Genomic DNA, 6,000 nt, shown 5'->3' on the forward strand with positions numbered 1-6,000 from the left:
TTGCATCCTCTCCTAGCTGATGTTGTTCCAAAAATCTTCTTCCTCTCAGGACAATCTGGTTCTCACATTCAACATGCTGAGGCTTGAATGCTCAGCACAGGCGACCTTACACACTCAGCACACCCAGTTCCCTCACTTCCACTGGGTCAAAATCCTGGAACTTCTTTCCTAACAGCACTGTGATGTATTCTAACCACGTACTGCAGTGATTCAAGAACATAACAGTGGAACATAAGAAATACGAGCAGGATTAGGCCATTTGGCTTGCAAACCTACTCTGCCATTCAATAAGAATATGGCCTTAACTCCACTTTCCTGCCAATGTCTCGCCTACAATCTCTCACCCATAATCTTTGACTCCCTTGTAAATCAAAAATCTGTTTTAGCCTTGAGTATAATCAGTGAACCAGACTCCACTGCTCTCTGGGGATAGTGAATTCCAAAGATGAATGTCCCTCAGTGAAGAAATTTCTGCTCATCAAAATAAGAGAGACCCCTTATTTTGAAACTGTGTCTCCTAATCCCAGATTCCTCCATGAGGGGTAGAATCCTCTCAGCATGTACCCCGTCAAGTCCCCTCAGAATTTTTCAGTTTTCAGTAAGATTACCTTTTATTTTTTGAAATTCCAATAAATATAGTCCCAATTTGCCCAATTTTCCCTTGTGAGCCATACCCTTTATCCCAGGAACCAGCCTTGTGAACCTTCCCCAAACTATTTCCAATGCAATTAAATCTCTCTAAGTAAAGAGAGAACTGTACAGAGCATTCTAGGTGTGATCTCATCAATGCCCTGTGCTGCTGTAACAAGACTTCCCATACCTTTGTACTCCAACCCCCTTGCAATAAATGCCAACATTCCATTTGCTTTCGTAATTATATGCTAACTTCTTATGGTTGATGTATGAGGATATCCAGATACTTCTGCACTGCAGAATTCTGCAGTCTCCCTCTATTTAAACAATATTTAGCATTTCTATTCTTTCCACCAAGGTGGATAACTCACTTTTTCCCACATTATACCCCGTTTGCCAAATTGTCTATTTCTATCCTTTTGCAAACTCTTTGGGCTGTTTTTATCAAGAATGTGGGAATTGGGGATGGAGGATTTTCCTACATTTTCCCCTTCAACCCCATCACACACAACTATCCCCTCCCCCCACCCCTACCCCTCCTCACCGCCACCACTTCCCCTAACCCTCTTGTGCAATATCTACTTTATAATTTAAAAGCTCTATGGTAATTTTTGGAATCTGTCAAAATAACCAGATGTCACTTGAATAGATATTTGAAAAATGACTGTGTTCTTCAGATGCTCATAAATCTCTCAGGATAAATAGACTCACATTCCTCAGGACAGCTGTTAAAACAAATTCTGCGGTATGGAATTGATCAATGCCTTTGACATCTTCAAAACTTTCAAACAGCCATACAGATGGCTGAGCTCTTCTGTAAAGAATGAATGACAGCACTGAAGTTGAAGTCTGAGCTCATGATCTCATATTTGGGCTAGTCTTTCAATATTGTGTAAAGCAGAATGAGACTTTATCCAGAGGTGGGGGGGGGGGGGGGGGTGGTGAAGAGTGTAGTGGGATGCCAATTTTACTCTCTTTTATATTCTTCCTATCTTTAATCCATGGTTCAATCCTCCAGTCCACAGGGTTGATTTAGGCAGGCCTTCATAGCATGACAGCCTTGCTGTAAATTGCAGAGGTTTTGGAATGTCTCCTTCTAGAATAGTGCCAGCAATGTCCAAACAGCAGCGTGTGGGATTCCCAACTCACCCCTTTTTCTGCACCACTGGAAATAGCAGCAGACAACTTGGAAATGGACCTTCCTCCATTGCCATTCAGCAGCTATTTTTTTCACATTTCTGCCTCCATGTGGTCATGAGGTGGGACTCCATCATCTGGCAGCTTGTGTCTGCTCCTCACAACTTTATTTTCTTACCTATCTTTATATCATCAGCAAATTTGGTTACAACACTCTTGATAATATAGATTATAAATAGTAGAGGGTCCAGCACTGACTACTTTGGCATTCCACTAGCTACAATTTGACAATTTAAAAATGACCCATTTATCCCGAATCTGTTTCCTGTTAGTTTGCCAAACCATGTTAATATTGTTACTTCCAATGGCATGAGCTGTTTGAGTTTGAATTGTAGCAACATACACTTCTGCATGTCTGCTGTAGCCTTGAACTATGGACAGTGATGGTGGAAGCTCCAACTTCTTTCCATCATATGGCTGCCAGCAATCTCTCCAACTCTTAACGCCTACCAGTGGCGTATGTTGGAAGGATTCGTCCCCCCCCCCCGCAATACTGTTTCTAATAACTGCTGGTTGTGAGGAAGTTGTCCTGCCTCCTCCTCCTCCTGCCTGCTGCTGCCGCTCTGCTCGCTTCGCTCTGATTGATGGACAGATTAGGCATTGCGCGCTCGCCCGCTCAACATTCGCTTCCTCCTCTTTCCCCACTCCACGCAGCAGCCCCAGGGCTGGAGCCAAGCCGGCCAGCGCGTGGTCCTACCTCCCGCCACCCAAAAACCAATGAAAAATTCTATTCATTCTCCAGACTCTTAGTTATAGAAAACATCGCCTCTTAGCCTCTTGGCTAAGATCAAGCATCCGAGCCCAAAATGAGGTGCAATGCCTCATCTTGTCAGTTTGGATCTTGTTTCTCTCTCATGTGGACCTTGAATTGGATTCATTTGATTTTTGAAGCAAACAAGGAATGGATTTGGATTTGCCCAGTCCATTCTGAACCTTGGTGTTGTAACTCTCAGAAAGTAGTTATAGAAAACATAAAAACTGGAAGAAGGAGTAGGCCCTTCGAGCCTGTTCTGCCATTCATTTTGATCATGGCTGATCATCAATTTCAATATCCTGATCCTCCATTTCCCCCCATGTCCCTTATCCCTTTAGCCCGAAGAGCTATATCTAATTTCTTCTTGAAATCAGCCAACATTTTGACCTCAATTACATTCTGTGGTAATGAATTCCACACATTCACCACTCTCTGGGTGAAGAAATTTCTCCTCACCTCAGTCCTGAAAGGTTTATCCTTTATCGTCAAATTATGACCCCCAGTTCGGGACTCGCCCACCTTTGGGAACATTCTTTCTGAATCATTTTGAGCTTGGACGCTTGATCTTAGCCAAAAGGCTAAGAGGCGATGTTTTCTATAACTGAGTGTGTGGAGAATCAATAGAAACAAAACTTTAAGTTTGTCTAAACCTGCTAGAATTTTATAAGTTTCTATGAGGTTCCCTCTCAGTCTTCTGAACTCCAGTGAATATAATCCTAACCGATTCAGTCTCTCCTCATATGACAGACCTGCCATCCCAGGAATCAGCCCAGTAAACCTTCACTGTACTCCCTTTCTCGCAGTGGGATATCTTCCCTCTTTTTTAATTTTTAAAAAAAGGAAAGTAATTTTTTAAAAAAATTATTATAATATTGACAATGTTTTTTCTGCAGGCGAGGGGGTTGGGATTCTCTACACCCTCCCAGAGGGCTTTGGACACTCACATTAAGTAGAGGTCGAAAGATTATTGTTTGACTCCAAGGGATTTGGCATTCAGCTGGAAAGTGGATCAAGCTTTCCACTATCCAATAACAGAGCAGGCTGAGGGGGCCGTACGGCATTTCTGTCTCCATATCCTTATTATTCTTATGGTATTCGGGTTCAGATTAAATTAAAAACCTTTGAGTGAGATTATATAAAATTGATATGAAAGAAAATCGCACTGATATTGCGCTGTATAATGTCATGCTGAGCATCTTTTCTGGTCCAGTACATGTCCGACAGTAAGAAACGCCAATACTTTTCTCAGAATCAACCAGAAAAAAGCTTTCGTTTGTCTAATGCCTCTCATGATTTCAGGACATCCCAAAGAGCTTTACAGATAATGAAGTCCCTTTGCAGTGCACTCTATTGTAAAGTAAGGAACATTGCAGCTAATACGTGCAGAACAAGATTCCCAAAGCCTCAATGTGAAAATGACCAGATAACTTGTTTTTCGATATTGACTGAAGGATAAAACATTGGCCAGGAAGAACTCTTCTGAGAAGTAATGTCCTGGGATCTCGAGGCCATTCAGTTGAACACTTCCTCAGAATACAGCACTGTCAACACTGCAGTGCTTGGATTGCCAACTCTAGATGGACTTTTCCCTGGTGGTTTGGATCTATGTGTTCCAGTCTATGATCACCCTTCAATCTTTCACCACTGATCACTAGGCATGACCATCCTCACAATACACCATCTTACCCAGCCAATCAGAAAGAGTGCAAACTCATTGTTATTCAATTGGCTGGAAATTGTCTGTTCATCAAACAGCACCCGTGATATTTTTATAACTATAAATTGCTAAACTTAAAATGAAGTAACACTAAGATTTTTTTCTAGCTTTTTACTTGCTGCAGTGTTAAGGAGATAAAACTTAACTTTGTGGATTGCCAAAAAATTATTGGTAATGCAACCAGATAAAAACAGTAATTTGAATGCCATGATACTACAGGGAGATATTTATCTTTACCTTCAATGAGTTGCATCCTCTCCTAGCTGAGGTTGTTGCAAAAATCTTCTTCCCCTTAGGACAATCTGGTTTTCACATTCAACACGCTGAGGCTGATTCACATTCAGCATATCTGGCCTTGCACACTTGGCACACTCAGCACACCCAGTTCCTTCACTTCCGCCAGGTCAAAATCTTGGAACTCCCTTCCTAACAGCACTGTGGATGTATTCTAACCACATGTACTGCAGTGATTCAAGAACATAACAGTGGAACATAAGAAATAGGAGCAGAAGTAGGCCATTTGGCTTGCAAGCCTGCTCTGCCATTCAATAAGAATATGGCCTTTACCCCACTTTCCTGCCAATGCCACACCCCTACAATTCCCTCCCCCATAACCTTTGACTCCCTTGTGGATCAAAAATTTGTCTTATTCAGCCTTGAGTACAGTCATTGAACCAGACTCAACTGCTCTCTGATAATGTGAATCCCAAAGATGAATGTCCCTTAGTGAAGAAATCTTTGCTCATCAAAATAAGAGAGACCCCTTATTTTGAAACTCTGTCTCCTGATCCCAGATCCCTCCATGAGGGGTAGAATCCTCTCAGCATATATCCTGTCAAGTCCCCTCAGAAACTTTTATTTTTCAATAGGATTACCTCTTAGTCTTTGAAATTCCAATGAACATAGTCCCAATTCTCCCTTGTGAGCCATACCGTTCATCCCAGGAACCAGCCTAGTGAACCTTCCCCAAACTATTTACAATGCGAGTAGATCCCTCTTTAAGTAAAGAGACAATTGTACACAGCATCCTAGATGTGATCTCATCAATGCCCTGTGCTGCTGTTACAAGACTTCCCATACTTTTGTACTCCAACCTCTTTGTAATAAATGCCAACATTCAATTTGCCTTCTTAATTACATGCTAACTGCTCATGATTGATATATGAGGATATTCAGATATTTCTGCACTGCAGAATTCTGCAGTCTCCCTCTATTTAAATAATATTTAGCATTTCTATTCTTTCCACCAAATTGGATAACTCACTTTTTCCCACATTATCCTCCATCTGCCTAATTTTCTGTCTATATCTTTTTGCAAACTCTTTGGACTGTTTTTATCAAGAATGTGGGAATTGAGGCTGGAGGATTTTCCAACATTTTAATCTTCAACTATCACCCACAACACCTGCCCCCCCTCCTCCCCCTCCCAACCCCTCACCATCACCACTTCCCCAAACCACTTGTGCAGTATCCACATTATAACTCACAACCTCTATGGTAGTTTTTGGAATCTGTCAAAATAACCAGCTGTCACTTGAATAGACGTTTCAAAAACCACTGTCCTCTTTAGACGCTCATAAATCTCTCACGATAAATAGACTCACATTCCTCAGGACAGCTGTTAAAACAAATTCTGTGGTATGGAATTGATCATTGCCTTTGACATCTTCAAAACTTTCAAACAGCCATACAGATGGCT

Source organism: Mustelus asterias, chromosome 1, assembly GCF_964213995.1.
Source record: "Mustelus asterias chromosome 1, sMusAst1.hap1.1, whole genome shotgun sequence".
NCBI lineage: Eukaryota > Metazoa > Chordata > Chondrichthyes > Carcharhiniformes > Triakidae > Mustelus > Mustelus asterias.